Source organism: Colobus angolensis, unplaced genomic scaffold, assembly GCF_000951035.1.
Source record: "Colobus angolensis palliatus isolate OR3802 unplaced genomic scaffold, Cang.pa_1.0 Scaffold131, whole genome shotgun sequence".
NCBI lineage: Eukaryota > Metazoa > Chordata > Mammalia > Primates > Cercopithecidae > Colobus > Colobus angolensis.
Window position 1 is genome coordinate 5476694 of NW_012114364.1, and position 22665 is coordinate 5499358.

The following is a 22665-nucleotide window of genomic DNA, read 5'->3' on the forward strand; positions in this document are numbered from 1 at the left end:
TTGAGAGCCTTGTAGGTTAAGCTGAGAAGCTTAAATTTCATCTTGGGCACTATGGGGAGTCGTTGGCAGAATGTAAAGAAGTAGAGTAACAAGATTTGCATGTTATAAAATTTTCTTTATATGCAGAGTTTAATCTATTCATATATTCAACAAATATTTATTAATATTTACTATAAGAAATGTGCAGGAAAGGAAAATGCAGCAATAAGCAATAAAGTCAGAGTCCCTACCCTCATGGAGTTTACAGTTCCCCAATAGAGACAGGTAATCAATTGTTTATTACTGAAGGAGACCAGTTGGGAGTCTATTTCAATGATCATGGTAAGAAGTGAGGAGGGTCACAATTGAGGCAGTGGTAGCAGAAGTGGAAAATAAAGGGTGCATTTCTTTTTAAGATAGGAGTAGGCATAACAAGATTTAGTCATTCTGATGACCAAAACCCAGATGTGATATTCTAATAATAACTATGTAGCTGATAAAGAGGTTTCACCTACTGAGTGGACATTCTATACCAAGTACTGAAACAAGCACTCTATTTTACCGAATGCTTATGGAAACTCTGCAAAGTATATATTAGTTGTCAATTTTATCAGAATCTGAGGATGTGATAGATTTCAAAAATGATTGCAACACACACTTTGCAGATTCTCCCATCAAGAGATGGAGCCTATTTCCCTACAAGGCTTGGTCTTGTGGCTTGCTTTGATCAATAGAACACAACAGGAATCACATTCTACCAGCTTAGTCTAGCCCTGTCTCGTGGGCCCTTCTTCTGTTGTATCCCCATTATGCAGAGCAAGTATAAGCGATAACAAGATCAAGAAATAAAACCTGGAATGAACCTCATGCATAAGGATTTCCTAAATTTTGTAAAACTTTTCAGGTTCCTCAGAAAAGACCCTACTACTTACACAAGTTTTAAATCACATATTCTCTGTTTCTCGGTAGCCATCACTCCCTGTCTTTACCATCATGACACCTTAATGCCTCAGGAAAACTGATTGCCCATTTGGATCAGGAGCAAATGCTAAGGTACATGAATAAATCAAGAAATATCGGTACCTTTTAGGATCCTCTGTTAAGTTCTTGGGGCACAAGTAGTGAACCTCTGATGGTGTTTCATAGAAATCTATAAATGTAATTCTATAGCCTTGTAATAGTTTACCATAATAATCATGAGCCAAGAGTTCTGCTCTGTGGAGCCATTCATGGAATAATACATCAGAACTAGAAGGGGAACTAAAGAAAATATATTCTAACTCTGTTCTTTCAAAGATGAGAAAACTGAAGTTCAGAAATATTGTCACCAGCCCAAGGTCATACAATTCATTAGTTAGAAAGATGGAATCAAATACAGGTCTTCTAAAAACTCTGACTAATGCTACTGCAACTTAAAACTAGTGCTGCCTCCAGTGAATAATTGGTTAATAGCAGGGAAAATCAAAATGGACACTTTCGTCTCCCTAGGAAATTTCATATCCTACAACATTAAAGTAAAACTAAATGAAAGGAATCTAAACAACAAAAGTATAAGAGAACATATTTTTAAAAATGAAACAGTATTTCCTTAACAAGCCACATTTCAACACTTTTCTCAAAAAGCAAAAATCAATTTGTAGATAGTTCACTAGTGAGGTAAAATTCAGTTGAGACTATTTTTAAGCAAAATTAAACATTCAATAATAGAGTTTAAATACTTTGAAGAAGTTCTTTTAAAAAATGTTGTAGAGGTACAATTAATGTCTAAAAAAGAAACATTAGAAGTAAAATGATTGTGATCATTCTCTTTCCCCAGGTAAGATAATCTCCAATAATCATTTTATCCTTAAATAATAGTAACAACTTCAGAAGTTTAAACAATAATGCTTATTTAACCTGCAGTTTAAGAAATACATTTGAACTACCTAAAAATATCTCCAACTGTTTTCTAAAGTTCTCTAAATTGTGCATCTAATTGTCTCATTCTCACAATGGTGGTATTGGTAATTTTTACAATGAAGGGATAAAAATTTTCAAGAACTTTTTGAAAGTTACACGGGAAACTTGGAATAAATATAAAAACAGAACAAAGCTGGTGATTCAGTAGCTATGCTGTGGGATGCCCTTCCAGCGAACACCTTTCTGGGAAACATCCTCAGACCCAGACTGATGAAGGAGTGGGCAGCCTTCTGTGCAACTTGTGACTTTCCAGCTAGCACAGTTGATGAGAAGAGAAGTTAGCATATATTTCAAAATAAGATAATCTTATTTTCTCTTGGAAATTTACGTTTTGAGATTCAGGAATACAACTTGTTGGCATTGGTTCCTGGAGTTATAAGGTATTGTTCAACTGCTGTTAGAACCAGTGTCATAGAAACCTAGATTCACCATGAGTCATCAAAGGACTCAAAGACAGACATATCCGGAGAAAAAGAGAATAAAGCTGAACATGCAGCCTCCAGCCCCAAAGAAAGAGTGAGAGAGAACAGGAGAATAGAATCTTATTAGAAGCCAGATGTATTTCGAGCAACTGGGTTCCTTGAAATTTCTCTGGTTCATAAGTGCTTCACAGACATAATGCGCTAGTAAATTAGGTCCTTATTTTGGAACAAATTGAGAGATATATTTGGAAGCATGACAGGGATCAAGCTGTCAGCTTTAATTGGGGATAAAAGCTAAGTTGGAGAAGGGCAAACTGCTAATAACTCACCACAGATTTGTCAGATTTACCTACCTAGTCACAAGCCCAGTAATAATCACAGCATAGATGCAAAGATAGATAATGCATCTCTCTGCAGTCAGGCCAATTTCAAAGTGAGACAAGAAAGAAATAGGTGATCTATACATATGCAGTGTATTCTTCCAAATCACAAAAGAATAAGTGCTGCCTCTCTTTTTGATGCTAGGTCTCCTCCAAGATATTCTTATTTAACTAGTCTGCTTGTCACCTGGACATCAGGATTTTTGAAAACGTCTCAAGTGTTTCTATTGTGCAGCCTGTCATGAGAATATCCTCTCTAGGGAAGACATAGTAGAGATAGAAGTAGCCATCACCAATCCTTCAAGCCTTTTGCACTCTTACCTATTGGATTTGAACATCTTACGTAAGGTCATCTTAGGTTATGATTGTCCCTCTCAGGTAAGCATGTTAGCATTTTTGTCAGGACTAGTTTGCTTCCATACCCAAGAGGCTCCAATCAAAATACCAATGACTTCTCCCTGGATTATCTGTGATCCTCTAACTCATAAGGTATATCCCACAAAAAGCTCCACAGCCCATCAGAAAAAACAAACTAACTCTAAGATTTGCTCAGTCCAAATTATATGTCCTTTACTATTTCCCAGCTAAAATTATGTCAACCTATATTTCGTTATATCTCATCAAATTTTCTGCAATAAGATTAACTTTGTGATAACTTTGTGATGTACCAAAGATAAAATAACAGCTAAAATATACTCCATATTTGATATAAATCCCCTTCCATTATAAGTTTCACAGAAAGATTTTAAAATGTTCAAAGAAATTTTACATTTAATATATCAATATTTTATTTAAGTAAAATAATTTGAAGCCTAAAAATTTAAAGTTCTTCTCAATTTCTTATTCCATTTAATCTCTGCAAGAAGTCTTGATACTTGAAGCTATACTATGTTTCACCTATTGTAAAAGCTATGAATGCCATAGCACTAATAAAGTTGAACATAGCCAAAGTCTCTCACATATCTCGTTAAAAAAAAAATCAAAATATTCTGGTGGGGTACAGAGGCTAATGCCTATAATCCCAGCACTTTGGGAGACTGAGGCAGGTGGATCACCTGAGATCAGGAGTTCAAGATCATTCCGGCCAACATGGGGAAACCTTGTCTCTACTAAAAATACAAAAATTAGCTGGGCATGGGGGTGCATACCTGTAATCCCAGCTACTCGGATGACTGAGGCAGGAAAATCACTTGAACCCAGGAGGCAGAGGTTGCAGTGAGCTCAGATTATGCCACTGCACTCCAGCCTGGGTGACAGAGTGAGACTCCATCTCATTAAAAAAAAAAAAAAAAAAAATCATGCCATAAAAAGTCAAATAACTAATAAAATATATCATAGTTTCATAGCCCTGGTCCATTTCTGACAAATTTAGATAACCAGCCAAACCCCAATACCTAGACATTTCTTCATAAAATTTTATTATAATAACATACTATTGTCATTGACCACTAGTTCTCATTCCCAAATGTATACTATCATTGTCTTGTATACTTTAAAAAAATACTAATATCTTACCCAATAATAGTTAAATCAGCATCTTTGAATGAGGACTGTGTAAAGATGTATTTTTTAAATCTCCCAACGTTTTTATTATTTTTTAGTAACCACAATAAAAGCAGTTCTAAGTTTACAGACATTGAGTGGAAAGTACAGGGAGTTCCCATATTGCACCAGTGTGGTACCTTTGCTACACTGATGACATAATTTTGATGAATAATTATTAACTAAAGTCTGTGGTTGACACTAACATTCGCTCTGTGTTGTACATACATAGGTCTTAACAAATGGATGGCATATACACAGTATTACTTATGATTCAAAATAGTTTCACTGGCCTTAAATTCCCCTATGCTCCAACAATTCATTCTTTTTTCCCTTCACTGGAACCCCTGGCTCTCAACTACTGCTGTTTTCTTTTGTTCTGTCTTCACAGTTTTGCCTTTTCCAGATAAATTACCTAGTTGAAATCATTCTGTATGTAGCCTTTTCAGATTGACTTCTTTCACTTAGCAGTATATATCTCAGTTTTCTTCATGTCTTTTCATGGCTTGAAAGCTCATTTCTTCTTATTACTGAATAATATTGCAGTGTCTGGATGAACCACAGTTTATTTATCCATTCGTCTATTTAGGGACATCTCAACCCACGGTATTTTAATGTCTAGCCAGAGTTAACCTCTGCCATAGACCATAGCAGAAACTCAATAATATCTGAAGGAAGAGGAAATGGGGAAAATCTCTATTTTAGCCATAATGAGCTGTCAGGCAGTCAATTTCAGTGCATAAACACTTATGTGAAACACAAGTGAGTGAAAGTTCTCATCACGGGGTTAATATTTTTGAATAAGCACCTATCATTTCAGAGGGAAGCCACCTACTCAAACTGTCTCCTCATGCTGCCATTTGAGCTACTGCTGCCTTCTTGCAAAGTCTAGAAATTTACACTGGTAGCAGCTCCAGTCACCATATGCTGTTTTACTCCCTCCCTATCTCACCTCTAAATTTAATTTAGTCCCTCTTAATTCCATTTATTTTTTGAGCTCCGTGCTTTCACACTTCCTTGTGAGCAAGCATTTTAGTCCTACGCTTTAATTCAGTCATTTAATAAGGGTAAGCTTCGACATTTTTGAAATCTGTGGCACAGAAAAGAATTCCCCTAGTCCTCTCATTTATTTGAATTGGAGAATCACCTTCAGCATATTTCTAAGGTAAACTTGCTCTGTTTCTTTGTGTTTTTTTTTCTTTTTCTGTAACTTATGACCCCAGAAGCCTAAGATGTACCAGCTTTTGTCATATGCTCCTCAATACATTCTTGCTCAGCTTTTGAAAATCCCAGATCTTGTGAATCACTTGTTTTTGTTGTTTTTGTTTTCAAACAGCTTTCTTGAAAATAATTCACATGCCATACAACCTATTCATTTAGAGTATACCATCTAACATTTTTCAGTCTACTCACTGTGTTACATGGCCATCAGCACAATTGAATTTTAGAACATTTCAACATCCTAAAAAAAAAATCCTTGTTCCCATTAACAGTCAATCCCTATTCTATACCAACCCTAAGCAACTTACTAATATATTTCATTATTCTGGCCATTTAATACAAATATGTTCTTTTGTGGCTAGATTCTTTAACTTAGCATAATGTTTTTAAGAGTCGTTGTGCCATAGCATTAAATAATGCTTCATTTCTTTTTATTGCTAAATCATATTCCATTGTATGGATATGCCAGATTGTATGGACACATTTTTCAGTTGACAGATATTTGGGTTGTTTCCACTCTTGGGCCACTGTGAATAGTATTGTTACGAATAATCATAAACAAGGTTTTGTATGGATATAGATTTTCATTTCATTTGGATATATACATTGGAATGGAATTTTGGGTCATATGATAACACTATGTTTAACTTTTGAGAAACTGCCAGACTCTTTTTCAAAGTGACTGCACCGTCTTACATTCCCACCAGCAGCATATACACATTCCAATTTCTCCACATCTTTGCTAAAGTTGCTGTTGTCGTCTTTTTTATCATAGCCATCCAGTAAGTGTAAATAGTACCTCATTGTGGTTTTGATTTGATTTTCACTAATGATGTAGAACAACTTTTCATATACTTATTGGTCATATGTATATCTTCTCAGATAAAATACCTATCCAATTCCTTTCACCATTTTAAAATTGAGTGACTGTCTTTTTCACTGAATGGTAAGATTCATTTAAATATCTGGATATAAGTTATTTATCAGACATATGTTCTCTCATTCTGTGTTTTTCTTTCCTTGAGGATATAATTTGAAGCATAAAAGTTTTTAAATAATACAGTTTAATTTATTTTTTTTTCTGCTTATGTTTTCAACGTGTTACCTACAGAAGTTTCTTAACCCATGATCATTAGGATTTACTCCTACATTTTTGGCAGGAATTTATAGTTTAATCCCTTATGTTTAAGTCTATGATCCATTCTGAGTTTTTGTGTTTTTGTTTGTTTATTTCTTTGTTTTTATTTGTTTTTTGTTTTGCATATGATTTGAGGTAAGGTTCCAACTTTTTTCCTTTGAATGTGGTCATTCAGTTTCCCCAGCAGTGTTTGTTGAAATGACTATTTTTTCACTATTTAATTTTCTTGGTACATTTGTCAAAAATAAATTGACCATATGTTTGTAATTATGCCAGTACCACACTGTCTTGATTACTGTAGCTATGCAGTAAGGGTTGAAATCAGGAAATATGAGCCAAGATCGTTTGACTATTCTGGGTCCCTTGCATTTCCTCATGAATTTTAACTTCAATTTGTCAATTTCTTCAAAAAAGCCAGCAAGAATTCTGACAGGGATTGCATTGAATATTTCCACCAATTTAGGAAGTAATGGCCATCTTAACGTTATTAGTCTTTCAATCCATGAACATGAGATGTCTTTCTATTTATTTAAGGGTTTTTTTTAAATATCTTTAAGCAATGTTTTGTATTTTCTAGTGTACACATCTTATAAACCTTTTTGTTATACTTAAATATTTTGTTCTTTTTCATGCCATTTTGGTTGGAAATGTTTTAATTTCAAATGCATAATTTTCATTGCTAGCCTATAGAAATAACTGATTTTTAGAAATTGATCTTTTATTTTTCAGCTTTCACATGTTTTTAGTGTAATCCTTAGGATTTTCTGTATACAAAATAACGTGATCTGCAAATAGAGATAGTTTTATTTCCTTCTTTCCAATTTAGATGTCTTTTATTCCCTCTTCTTACCTAGTTACCTGGGCTGGAAACTCCAACACAATGTTAAATTAAGGTGATGAAGTCGAACATCTGTGCCTCGTTCTTGATATTAGGGTGAAAATATTAAGTATGAGGTTAACTATTAATTTTTTGTAGATGGTCTTTACTAGGTATAAATGAGTATTTTTATCATGAAATGTATTTGTAGTACATCAAATGTTTTCAAAATGACTGTATAATATTTTTTTCTTTTATTCTGTCAAAATGGCTTATTACATTAATTAATTTTTGGATGTTAAATCAACCTTGTGTTCCTAGGATAAATCCTACTTGTTCGTGGTGTATAATCCTTGGATTTGCAAACCTTGGATTTGGTTTGCTAGTATTTTGATGAGTAATTTTGCAAATATATTCATAAGCAATATTAGGTCATAGCTTTTTTCTTCTAGTTTTAGTATCAGGATACTATTGCCCTCATAGGATGAGTTGGAAACTGTTTCCAACTCTTCTATTTATTAAAAGAATTTTTGAAGTATTTATAGTAGTTTTTCTTTGAATGTTTGATAGATTTCACCAGTGAAAACATATGGTACTTGGCTTTTCTTTCAGGAAGTTTTAAAATGATCAATTCAATCTTTTGCTTATTATAGATCTATCTGGAATTTCTATTTATACTAGAGTAAGAGTTAGTACTTTGCGTCTTCCAAGAAATTAATTCTTTTCATGCAGCTCATCTTGTTGGTTTATAGTTGTTTGTAATTATATTCCCTTACAATCTTTTTATTTCAACACAATAAATAGTAACATTCCCTTTTCATTCTTGATTTTAGTGATTTCAGACTTCTCTTAGTTTTTGATTCTTGGTTAGTCCAGCTAAAATTTTGTCAGGTTTTTGATATTTTTAAAAGCATGAAATAGCTACTCCTGCTTTCCTTTCATTTATAGTTGTGTGGTCTATCTTCTTCCATCCTATTACTTTCAAACTATTTATGTCTCTTTCAGACAAATTATTATTGGATCACAGTCTTTAAAATCTAATTCAAAAGTCCTTGTTTTTTGGTGAGATTGTATAACCCATGTGCATTTAATATTATTGATATGTTTAGAATTTTATCTGCCATTTTGCCTTTTGTTTTCTGTGCGTCACATGTCTTTTTTCTGTATCTATTTGTGTTTTTTTATACTAAGCAGTTTATGTTTAATGTAACAGTTTAATTTTTAGTAAATTTTAAATCACATTTTGAAATATTTATCGGTGGTTCTTCTAGGACTTACAATGTATGTCTTCACTTATGAAAGCCCAATTTAAATTGATACTGATTTAATACCCATAAAATACAGAAACTTTATTCCTATACAGCTACATTTCCTCCCTCCATTTTGTCCTATTACTCTCATACATACTACTTCTATAAAGTTTACAAACTGAACAATACATTTTTATAATTATTACTTTATATAATCTTAATTTTTTTTAAAGAACCAAAGAAATAGAAGCAAATATATATGTATAGAGCCTGTTATATTAACATTCTTATTTACCCTTTCTGTTTCTTTTTATTCCGTCTAGTGGTGTGAGATAACACTTGGTATCATTTCCTTAGTCCAACATAACTTCGTTCTCACCCAGTTCCTTGAATGGTGATTGTCAAATACATGACATATCTTTGTGTTACATGCCAGAGTGTTGTATTATGCAATTGCTTTTTGAATCAGTCAAAAGAAGAAAAGACAAGAGCAAGCAATTATGCTCTATTTTTCAATTAGCTACATAATTACCTTTATGGGCACTCTTTGTTTTTCTCATAGCTTTGAACTACTGTCTATTGTCACTTGCTTTCAACCTGAAGAAGTTCTTTTACTATTTATTTTAAGGCAGTTTACTGGCAACAAATTCTCTCAGTTTTTGTTTCCTTGGGAATGTCTTATCTTACCCTCATTTTTGAAAGATAGTCTTGCTAGATATAAATTTATTTTTCACTCTTTTTACTTTTAGCTTTTTGAATATGTCATCCCACTACCTTCTGGCCCCTTCTTTCCGATGAGCTGTCAGCTTGATGTGATGATTCCTTTTTACTCTTGCACCTTTCAAGATTTTCTCTTTGTCTGTTAGCATTTTGACTGTGATATGTCTGGGTGTTTTTCTCTTTGTACTTATTGTATTTGGAATTTGCTGAGGTTCTTTACGTGAATATTTTTCATCAAATTTAATAAATCTTCAACTTTTATTTCTTTGCTTATTTATTTTGTCCTTTGCTTTCTTCTCCATTGTTAGTCCCATGAAATGTATGTTGGTGTGTTTAATGGTGTTCTACATTTCTCTGAGACTCTGTTAATTTTTATTTATTCTTTATTCTGTTTCAGATTGCCTGATCTCTACTGATCTGTCTTCAAGTTCACTATTCTTTTCTTCTGCTAGCTCATTTCTACTCTTCTAATTATTTTTTCATTTTAGTTATTTTACTTTTAAACTATAGAATTTTAATTTGGTTACTTTTTAATAATATCTGTCTCCTTATTGGTATTCTATACTTGATAATATATTGTCATCATACCTTCCTTTAGTTATTTAAGCTTGATTTCTTTCTGTTCTTTGAAAGTATTTGTAATTGCTGCTTTGAAGTTTCTATCCACTAACTCCACTATCAGGGTCACTTTAAAGACATATTCTATAGCCATTTTTTTCCTTATTTATAAGTCACACTTTCCTATTTCTTGGTATGTCCCATTATATTGTTGAAAACTGAACATTTCAGATAATCTATTTTACCAGTCCTGGATACTGATAATTCCTGGGGTTGTATTGCTTATTTGGTCTTTTAAAATTTGCTTAGTTGCTTAACTGAAATAATTCTATGCCGTGTATTTCCCTTATAGGGAGAAGATTCTGATGTCATTGCTCACATATTCCCCCTTGTTTTTTCTTTGGCCACCCTGGTCAGTATAGCTACTAATTTGTCAAATGTTACATGTAAATCTCTTTAGCCAGTTAGATTTTTACTCTTTACCATTAGTGTGTGTTTGTGGTTTGGAAACTGCTAGCACAGTTCAGGAATTTTACATGTCTCTGCATATTCAACCAGGAACAATAGCTTAGAGGATCTCTCTCTGGTCACTACTGAGAGTGTGCAGTCTTGGGCACGCACATGTTTTTTCTTTTTTTCTTTTCTTTTTCTTTTTTTTTTTTTTTTGAGGTGGAGTCTCGCTCTGTCACCCAGGCTGGAGTGCAGTGGCGCCATCTCGGCTCACTGCAAGCTCCACCTCCCGGGTTCCCACCATTCTCCTGCCTCAGCCTCCCGAGTAGCTGGGACTACAGGTGCCCGCCACCAGGCCCAGCTAATTTTTTGGAATTTTTAGTAGAGACGGAGTTTCACCGTGTTAGCCAGGATGGTCTCAATCTCCTGACCTTGTGATCCACTGTCTCGGCCTCCCAAAGTGCTGGGATTACAGGTGTGATTTTTTTGAGAATGCCAGGAATGACTATGATATTATTTAGAATACTGGTTAGGAGTCACGTCTGGGTCAGAGTAGCTTATTTTTCTGTCAATGTTCAGTCGGAGGTTGTGTGTAAGCCCATTTGCCAGTGAAGCTTCAGACACGTTGATTTGTGTGAGTCTTGGGAGATGTTTTTAAATATACCCCCGCATGTAGATTTCATGTTTCTGTCTGGGTAAACCTATTACACAGGCACAGGCCTCCTCTAGAATTGTCTACATCATAGATGGGCTTTTATTTGCTCTCTTTTTCTCTGATTGTCTCTAGTAAGCTTCTGGCTACTCTGCCATTTTGTTTGCATCAGACCTACCAGTGTCTAAGCTTTGGGACTTAAAATGATGTCATTGTGTTTTTTTCATTATCACAACTCCAAAAGATGGATTATTCCTTTCTTTTTGTTTTTTACTAATCATACCTACTCCTCCTTTGTGAGTGAGATGGCCCATTACGGCTCGGATATGTAAAGCTACATTCGGAAATTTCTAATTAACATTTCCAGATACAATTTGAGAGGGTGAGTTGAAGTTGACTTTGAGGAAGCTTATTTAGCCCTTTATACCTGGCATGAACTATTTTGTTGTTTTTAAACATTTTCAACTTTAATTTTAGACATGGCATAGCCAGGCAGAGTGGCTCACACCTGTAATCCTAGTATTCTGGCAAACTGAGGTAAGAGTATCACTTTGGGCCCAGGAGTTAGAGACCAGCCTGGGCAACAAAGTAAGACCCTCATCTCTAAAAAAAAATAAAAAAAAATTAGCCAGGCACATTGGTATGTGCCTGTAGTCCCAGCTACTCAGGAGCTAAGGTGGGAGGATCACTTGAGCCCAGGAGTTGAGATTGCAGCAAGCTATGATTACGCCACAGTGCTCCAACCTGTGTGACAGAGTGAGAACCTGTCTCAAAAACAAAAAGGAAAAAAACGATACATAGGGTACAAGGGGTAAAGGTGCAGGATTGTTACATGGGTAGTTTGTGTAATGCTGAGGTTTGGGGTATGGATCCTATACCCAAGGTAGTGAACACAGTACCCAATAGCTAGGCTTTTAAGCCACGCCTATCTTCTTCCCTCCCCTTTCTAGTAGTCTACAGTGTCTATTGTTGCCATGTTTATGTCCCTGTGTGTTCAGTACTTATCTCCCACTTAAAAGTGAGAACATGCAGCATTTGGTTTCCTGTTCCTGCATTGATTCACTTAGATTTATAACCTCTAGCTGTGTCCATGTTGCTGCAGAGAACATTACTTCATTTTTTTCTGGCTGCATAGTATTCCATAACCTATATGTACTACATTTTCTTTTCTTTTCTTTTTTTCTAAAAAGGTATAGTTTTTATTTTCATTATTAGTTTTTTAAATGAATGAAGGTATAATATTTTTCTCTAAATTGCTTAGCTTGATAAATAAAATTCTGTTTTGCAACAGACATGGTACATCATTTTATATTCTCATATTAGTTTAATAAATACCACTTTTTTCTTTTTTATTAAACAGCAGAAATTTATTTTCTCATATCTCTGGAGGCTAGAAGTTCAAGATCAAGGTTTAGCTGATTTGGTTTCTGGCAAGGACTCTTTTTCTAGCTTGTACATGGCCATCTTCTTGCTGAGTCCCTTCTTTCTGTGTCCTCGCATGAGTCTTTTCTTGGTTCATTTGCACAGAGAGAGAAAGTGAGTTCTTGGGTATCTCTTCTTGCAAGGTCATTAATCCTTAGGGAACAAAGTCCCATCCTTATGACTTCATTTACCCCTAATTGTTTCTTCCAAGGTCCCCCTCTCCAAATTTAGTAACACTGGAGGTTAGGATTTCAACATATGATCTTGAGGAAGACACAAATATTCAGTCTGTAATAGTGAAACATCAACCTCATAATGTCATCTAAGACTGAATATCCATTGACAAGTGTAATGTTAACATTTATTTTTTCCTTTTTTTTCTTTTTTTGGGGGGTATGAATAATCTTGTCACTCAAGTACAGACCTTAGTATCTGTACAGTTCATTTTTCAACACTTGCCCCATTTCCTCTCTCTCTCCACTCTAGTGTTTTCCAGTGTCTATTGTTGTCATCTTCATGTCCATGAGTACATAATGTTTAGCTCACTTATAAGTGAGAACATGCAGTATTTGGTTTTCTGTTCCTGCATTAATTCACTAATAATGATAATAATGATTATTATATAGTAATAATAGTAATTAATTCATTAATTCCGGCTGCATTCACATTGCTACAAAAGATACGACTTCACTGTCTTTTACGGTTGCATAGTATTCCATGGTGTATATGTACCACATTTTCTTCATCCAATCCACCATTGATAGGCACCTAGCTTGAGTCCATATCTTTGCTATTATAAATAATGCTGTGATGAACATGTAAATGCAGAAACAATGAACAGACCAATGTTGAGTTCTGAAATTGAATCAGTAATAAGAAAAACCTACCAATTAAAAATGTCTCAAACTAGATGGACTCACAGCTGAATTCTAACTGATGTATGAAGAAGAGCTGGTACCATTTCCACTAAAACTATTTCAAACAATTGAAGAGGAGGGACTCCTCCCTAATTCATTCTGTGAACCCACATCATCCTGATACCAAAACGTGGCTAAGACACAGTGAAAAATCCCAGGCCAATATCCCTGATAAACATAGGTGCAAAACTCCTGAACAAAATACTAGCAAATTTAATTCAACAGCACATCAAAAAGTTAAATCACCATGTTCAAGTAGGTTTCATTACTGGGATGCAAAGTTGGTTCAACACACATAGATCAATAAGTGTGATTCACCAGATAAACAGAATTAAAACCAAAAGCCACATGATCACCACAATAGACAGAGAAAAAACTTTTGATAAAATTCAATAGCCCTTCATGATAAAAAACAAGAAACTAAATCAGAGGATCATACTTCAAAATAATTAGAGCCATCTATGACAAACCCACAGCTATGTCATATTGAATGGGCAAAAACTGGAAGCACTTCCTTTGAGAGATAGAAGAAGACAAGAATTCTCACTCTTACCACTCTTATTTAACATAATACTGGAAGGGCTAAACAGAGTTATCAGGCAAGCAAAAGAGATAAAAGGTTTCTAAATAGGAAAATGAGTTAAAGTATCTCTCCTCACAGATGATATGATTCTGTGCCTTGAAAATCCGAAAGACACCACCAAAAGTCTCCAAGAACTGAGAAATAACTTTGGCAAAGTTTCAGGTTACAGAATAAATGTACAAAAATTAGTAGCATTTTTACACTAATAATGCTCAAGCTGAGAGCCAAATCAGGAATGCAGTCCCATTTAAAATAGCCACAAAGAAAATAAAATACCAAGGAATACAGCTCACAAAGATGAAAGATCTCTGCAATGAGAACCACAAAACACTGCTGAAAGAAATCAGGGACAACACAAATAAATGGAAAATCATTCCATGCTTATGGATTAGAAGAATCAATATTGTTAAAATGACCATACTGCCAAAAGCAATTTACAAATTTAACACTATTACTCTCAAACTACCAGAGTCATTTTTTACAGAGTTAGAAAAAAAAAAAAACTATTCTAAAATGCATATGGCACCAAAAAAGAACCTGAATAGACAAAGCAATTCTAAGCAAAATGAACAAAGCCAGAGGCATCAGACTACCCAACTTCTCACTGTACTATAAGGCTACAGTGACAAAAACAGCATCTTACTAGTACAACAAACACATAGATCAATGGAACAGAATCAAAAATTCAGAAATAAAGTCGTGCACCTGCAACCATCTGATCTTCAACAAGGCTGACAAATACAAGCAGTGGGGAAAGGACCCCTTAGTCATTAAGTGATGCTGGGATAACTAGCTAACCATATGCAGAATAATGAAACTGGACCCCTACCTTTCACCATATACAAATTAAATATATAAATGTAAGGCCTCAAAGTATAAAAATCCAAGAAGAGGCCAGGCGCGGTGGCTCAAGCCTGTAATCCCAGCAATTTGGGAGGCCGAGACGGGCGGATCACGAGGTCAGGAGATGGAGACCATCCTAGCTAACACGGTGAAACCCTGTCTCTAAAAAAATTAGCCGGGCGTGGTGGCGGGTGCCGGTAGTCCCAGCTACTCAGGAGGCTGAGGCAGGAGAATGGCGTGAGCCCAGGAGGCAGAGCTTGCAGTGAGCCGAGATCGCGAACAGAGCGAGGCTCTGCCTCAAAAAAAAAAAAAAAAAAAAATCCAAGAAAAAAACCTAGGAAATACCCTTCTCAACATCAACCTTGGCAAGGAATTTTTGGCTCAGTCCCACAAAACAATTGCAACAGAAACAAAAATTTGTAAGTGGGAACTAATTAAACTAAAGAGCTTCTGCACAGCAAAACACTTATCAAAAGTAAATAGACAATCTTACAGAATGGCAGTAAATATTTGCAATCTGTGCAATATTAGACAGAGGTCTAATATTCAGAATCTGAAAGGCACTTAAACAAACCACCAAACAAAAACCAAATAACCCCATTAAAATGTTGGCAAAGGACGCGAACACTTCTCAAAAGGAGATATACAAGGGGCCAGCAAACATGAAAAAATACTTATCATCATAAATCATCAAAAAAATGCAAATCAAAACCACAATGAGACACCATCTCACACCAGTCACAATGGCTATCAATCTAAAATTAAATTTTAATCTAAAATGGCTCTCTGGTGCCATCTGGAAGGAAATTATCTTTGTGAATAAAAGCCTAAGCCTTAGTGTGTAAATTTGGCTCAGAAAGACAATTTAAGCAGGTGAAAAATAATTTATCATCTTAATGCTTAAAAACCTTTTAAAGAAATCCCGAGGTAGGCAGCATTCTCAGACCGCCTCCACCTCAGATTTCTAGGCCCTGGTGTACATACCTTCTCCCAGTTATTCGAACACTAATATATGTGTTGCTATAAAAGATTTTGCAGAGGTAATTAAAATCTTTATTCAATTGGCTTAAATTAGGAAAATTATCCTAGGTAAGTGTGACCTAATCAGGTAAATAATTAAAATAAGATGAAGTGCTAGAATTTCCTTTTTAAAGAATGAATAGGCCAGGCACTCTGGCTCATGCCTGTAATCCCAACACTTTGGGAGGCCAAGGCGGGCAGATCACCTGAGGTGAGGAGTTCAAGATCAGCCTGGCCAACATGATGAAACCCATCTCCACTAAAATATATATTAAAAAAAAAAAAAAATTAGCCAGGCATAATGGCAGGTGCCTGTAATCTCAGCTACTCAGGAGGCTGAGACAGGAGAATCGCTTGAACTCGAGAGATGGCGGTTGCAGTGAACCGAGATTGTGCCACTGTACTCCAGCCTGGGTGGCTGAAAGAGACTCTGCCTCAAAAAAAAAAAAAATGAATAATATTTTATGGTATGTTTATGGCATGTTTTCTGTATCCATATATCTATCAATAGACACTTAGATTTTTTTATCTTGACAATAGTAAATAATAGTTCAATGAACAGGAGAGTACTAATATCTCTTTAAGACACTGACTTCAACATAACCAGAAGTGAGATGGCTGGAGCATATGGCAATTCTTTTTTATAATATTTTGAGAAGCCACCATAGTGTTTTTAATAGTGGCTGTACCATTTTTATATTCTGATGAATAGTATACAAGGGTTCCAATTTCTCCACATCCTCACCAACACTTGTTATCTTTTGATTTTGACTAATAGCCATTTCAATAGTTGTAAAGTAATATTTCATTGTGGTTTGAATCATACTGGTAATTAGTGATGTTGAACATTTATTCATATATCTGTTGGTAATTTGTATGTCTTTGGAGAATTGTCTATTGAAGCCCTTTGTTTATTTTTTAGTTTAGTTGTGTGGGCTTTTTGTTTGGTTGTTTTGTTCTTGCTGTTGAGTTATAGGAGAGCCTTATATATTTTGGATATTAATCCCTTATCAGATATAGATATATGGTTTTCCAATATTGTATCCATTGCATAGGCTGTCTTTTTACTCTACTGAGTATTTACTTTACTGTTAGAAGCTTTTTAGTTTGATATATTCCCACTTGTCTAATTTTATTTTATTGCTTGTGCTTTGGGATTCATATCTAAATCATTGCCAATAACAATGCCATAAAATTTTCCCAAAGTTTTCTTCCAAGAGATCTATAGTTTCAGGTTTTACATTAAGTCTTTAATTGACTTTGAATTAGTTTTGGGGTACTGTGTAAGAAAAACGTTCAATTTCATTCTTTCCATTGTGGATACCCACTTTTCCCAACAGCATGCAACAACATGAATGAAACTTGGAGATCGTTATGCTAAGTGAAATAAGTCAGTCACAGAAGGACAAATACTGCAAGGTTCCATGCATATTAAGTATCTAAAATAGTCATACTCTCAGAAACAGAGAGTAGAATGTTTTTTTCCAGGAGTTAGGGAAAGGGAAAATGAGGAATTGCTATTTCACAGGTATATAGTTTAAGATATGCAAGATGAATCATTTCTAGAGATATGTTGTTTGACATTTTGCTTATAATTAATGATATTGCATTGTGCACTTAAAAATTTATTGTGTAGGTAGATCTCATGCTAAATGTTCTTACTACAATTAAATAGATAAATATGCAAGTAAATACAATAAAATAAGATGAAGTGTGGTATAGCCATTATGAACAACAGTATAGAGGCTTCTAAAAAAATAAAATAAAAATAAAATTACCATATGATGTCTTGTCTCCTAAAAGATGATGAAATTGCTATCTTGTAAAGCTACCTGCATTCTCATGTTCATCCCATTATTCACAATAGCCTAGATATAGAACTAATCTAAATGCCCATTGACAGATCAATAAAGAAAATGGTGTGTGTGTGTCCGCATATGTGTGTCTGAGTGGGTCTGTGTGTAACAGGATATTATACAGCCTTTAAAAAGAAAGAGATTATGCTATTTGTCACAATATGAATGTACTTGGAGGACATTATACTAAGTGAAGTAAGCCAGACAGAGAAAGAAAAATATCACATAATCTCACTTATATGTGCCATATATGTATGAGCTCAAATATATGGAGATACAGAAGTAGATAGAAAATGAAACAGTTTTTATCACGGGCTGGGCATGAGACATGCAAATTAAAAAAAAAAAAACAAAATAGCAGGTATATAGGATGAACAAATCTACAGATCTAATGTATAAAATGAGGACTAATAAAATGAGGACTAAAGTTAATAAAATTATTTCACTGGAGATTTTTGTTAAATAGATTTTAACTTCTCTCATCATTTAAAAACAGTAGTTATATGAGATGATAGATATGTTAATCCACTTTACTATAGTAACCATCTTACTTTCTCTACATATTTCATAACATAATGTTGTAAATCTCAAATATACACAATAACATTCATTTTAAAATATAAGGTGAAGTATGAGAGACATGCTCTTCTGCTGGCCTAGGAGAAAATGGAATTTGTCAGGAGTTCTACAGCTACAAGAAAATGAATTCTGCCAACAAACTAAATAAATTTCAAGAGGTCCTTAAGTTGAAGATAAGAATATAGCCCCAGATAACACTTTGACTCCTAACAGTTTTATTTCAGCTGTGTGAGAACTGAACAGAAAATCCAGCCAATCTGTGCCATTACTGCTGACCAACAGAAACTGTAAGATAGTAAATTTGTTTTTTTTTTTTTTTTTTTTTTTTTTTTTTTTTTTGCTATTAAGCTTGTGGAAATATGTTACACAGCAATATAAAACTGATCCACTCTCAGGCCGGGCGCGGTGGCTCAAGCCTGTAATCCCAGCACTTTGGGAGGCCGAGACGGGCGGATCACGAGGTCAGGAGATCGAGACCATCCTGGCTAACACAGTGAAACCCCGTCTCTACTAAAAAATACAAAAAACTAGCCGGGCAAGGTGGCAGGCGCCTGTAGTCCCAGCTACTCGGGAGGCTGAGGCAGGAGAATGGCGTGAACCCGGCAGGCGGAGCTTGCAGTGAGCTGAGATCTGGCCACAGTACTCCAGCCTGGGTGACAGAGCGAGACTCCGCCTCAAAGAAAAAAAAAAAAACGGATCCACTCTCTTCTCCATAACTGAATCCTTGTTTCTGTGGTGCCAGATTGCTAAGGGCAGTATTGCAGCATTGTCCGCCTGCATTTTTTAAGGCTGCTGCTGTAGTTCTACACATGTTAAAAGATCCCCTTGCCTACATAAAAATCACTCACCTAAATACAAACTGCCACAAGCCTATAAACAAAGCCTTCATAAAGCAGGGTAAACTGGCATGCTCATAAGCCTATTTCCCCAGCCCTTATAAAAGTCGAAATTCAAAACAAACTCCCCAGGCTTCATAGTAAAAAAGTCAACTGCAAAACCAGAAATGCAAACTTTAAGAAACATATAAGGCTGCTGAAAAATCAAAGTCAAAAGCTACGACAAGTCCCACTTGCTAACCTAAGACTTAAAAGAGCCATCAAAGCCTAACCTGAAGATTTCCAGTCTTTGGGACATGTAGAAATTCTCAGGCCTAATAATACAATCAGATAACAGATGTATAAAATTCTTAAAGATCAAAATGTCCGTTTTAACCATGGTTACTTTCATTTATAAGTGCGTGGCATGTGTGTTTGTGTGTGTCCGTGTGTGTGTGTGTGTGTGTGTGTGTAAGTAGGTTTTAACAAACTCTTTAGGAGGAGAATAACCACAGCATATGAAATCAAGCAATCACTTCTAATCATGAGGACAGATACCTTATTTACCATTTTAGTAGAACATCCATTAGATTTTAAATTGACCTCTACAGAAACTCACTGTTAGGCTAAATAACATAATTAATGTTTCCTCCAATGCCAAACATAGTCCTTTTGGCATGTCGGACATTTAATTTATGTTTTTTTAAAAAATTTTATTTCCATAGGTTTTTGGGGAACAAGTAGTATTTGGTTACATGATTAGGTTTTTCAGTGGTGATTTATGTGATTTTGGTGCTCCCATCACCCGAACAGTATACACTGAACCCAATTTGTTGTTTTCGTCCTTCACCTCCCTCCCACCCCTTCCCGGGAGTTGCCAAAGCACATTGTATAATTCTTACGTTTTTGCATTCTCAAAGCTTAGTTCCCAGTTATAAGGGAGAACATAGGATGTTTGGTTTTCCATTCCTCAGTTACTTCACTTCAAATAATAGTCTCCAGTTCCGTCCAGGTTGTTGCAAATGCCATTAATTCATTCCTTTTTATGGCAGAGTAGTATTCTATTGTGTGTGTGTGTATCACACAATTTTTTTATCCACTCATTGACTGATAGGCATTTGGGCTGGTTCCATATTTTTGCAATAGCAAATTGTGCTGCTATAAACATACATGTGCAAGTATCTTTTCCGTATAATGACTTCCTTTCCTCTGGGTAGACACCCAGTGGTGGCATTGCTGGATCAAATGGTAGATCTACTTTTAGTTCTTTAAGGAATCTCCACACAGTTTTCCCTAGTGGTTGTGAAGTGTCCGGAGTAAATGCCCAAGATTCATTGTCTCATGATCATGGAAAACTAGGATGCAGACACACAAAGAGTGAGGTTCAGAGCGGAAGTTTAATAGGCAAAAGAAAGAGAAGAGCTCTCTCTGTTGTAGAGAGAGAAGTACTGGAGAAATGGGTTGCCAATTCCATGGTGAAATGCAGAAGGTTTTATAAATAAATGCTTGAGAAGGCAGTGTCTGATTTACATAGGGTACAAAAGATTGGTCAGACCAAGCATGTCATTTGCATAGTATGCAAAAAGCTGGCCATATCCACCCTAATTTTTTATTATGCAGATGACTTTTCTGCCTGAGAAGCACTATGCGATGCTGCCTGTTCCTTTACTGAACGCATGATGACAAAAAAAAAAAAAAAGGAAGATGGGACTTCCATATCATACATGCCTGGCCATCAGGTAGCTCTTTTCTGTTAGCATGGTTGCTGGTATTCACCCGGGCAAGCTTCCAGCTTGCTTATCTATGTTTGCAACTCGATTTTTCAGACTTCTCTTTGATAGAAAATAAATGATTCTGGCACTCCTTTTTTTTGTTAAAAGGGAAATTCAGCTGAGGACTTTTTGACCCTCACTCTCTGCCTAAATAATTTACATCTCCTGTATCAGTTATACTATTACATTACCACCAGCAGTGTAGAAGTGTTCCTGTTTCACCATAACCACGCAAACATCTATTATTTTTTGTTTTCGATTGTGGCCATTCTTCCAGGAGTAAGGTGGTATCACATTGTGTTTTTGATTTGCATTCCCCTGATCATTAGTGATGTTGAGCATTTTTCATATGCTCATTTGTCATTTGTATATCTTCTTTTGAGAAGTGTCTATTCATGCCCTTAGCTCACTTTTTGATGGGATTGTTTGTTTTCTTTCTTGTTAATTTGTTTGAGTTCATTGTAGATTCTGGGTATTAATCCTTTGTCAAATGTGTAGGTTGTGAAGATTTTCTCCCACTCTGAGGAAGAAGAGAAATCTAAAAGCCTGGAAAACATATTTGGGGGAAGAATTGAGGAAAACTTCCCCAGCCTTTCTAGAGATCTAGATATCCAAATATAAGAAGGTCAAAGAACACCTGGGAAATTCATTGTAAAAAGACAATCACCTAGGCACATAGTCATCAGGTTATCTAAAGTCAAGATGAAGGAAAGAAACTTAAGAGCCATGAGGCAAAAGCACCCAGGTACTGTATGAAGGAAAACCTGTAAGATTAACAGCAGATATCTCAGCAGAAATGCCACGAAATAGAAGGAATATGAACCACACCTTCAGCCTCCTTAAACAAAACAATTATCAACCAGAAATTTAGTAGTCAGTGAAACTAAGCTTTATAAATGAAGAAAAGATACAGTCTTTTTTAGACAAAAAAGTTCTGAGGGAATTTGACACTACCAAACCAGCACTACAAGAACTGCTAAAAGGAGCTCTAAATCCCAAAACAAACTCTGAAAACACATCACAACAGAATCTCTTTAAAGCATGAATCTCATAGACTTCTACAACTGAAATACAATAAACAATTTTTTAAAAAAACCAAGGTATTCGAGCAACAAATAGCACATTGAGTGGGACAGTAGTACCTCATATCTAAATACGAACATTGAATGTAAATGGCCTAAATGCTCCACTTAAAAGACACAGAATTGAAGAATGGATAAGAATTCACCAACCAATTATCTGCTGCCTTCAAAAGACTCACCTAACACATAAGGACTCACATAAACTTAAGGTAAAGGGATAGAAAAAGACATTCCATGCAAATGGACACCAAAAAAAAGCAAGCAGGAATAGCTATTCTTATATCAGACAAAACAAGCTATAAAGAAACAGCAGCTTAAAAAGACAAAGAGGAACATTATGTAATGCTAAAAGGCCTTGTCCAACAGGAAAATATCACAATCCTCAATATATATGTGACAATTAAATCAATTGTGATAACCTGTATAGAATCCTGGAATGGAAAATCTAAGAAAACCTGAATAATCTATGGACTTTAGTTAATAATAATTTGTCAGTTTAGGCTCCTGTTGGCTGTGATAGTTTCTCAGACATTCCTTATTTCTGATTACCTTGATAAGTTCAGGGAGTTTTGGTTAGTTGCATTGTAAGATGCACTTCTATCAGAATTTGTCTGACATTTTTCTTGTGATTTTACTGGTGTTGTGGGTTTTAGCAGAGAATACCACAGTGCTAACATACCATTTTTAA

The 22665-nt window shown here is 35.2% G+C and overlaps 1 long non-coding RNA gene across 1 annotated transcript in view; it reads left to right on the forward strand.

Annotated features, from left to right (window-relative positions):
• The first annotated feature begins 2352 nt into the window (after positions 1-2352).
• LOC105506095 overlaps positions 2353-22665 on the forward strand; it is a 32046-nt gene continuing 11733 nt past the window's right edge. Inside the window, exons 1-2 of the long non-coding RNA XR_001000869.1 lie at positions 2353-2793; positions 2886-3118. This is a non-coding gene — a long non-coding RNA (uncharacterized LOC105506095). The remainder of the gene's footprint in view (positions 2794-2885; positions 3119-22665) is intronic.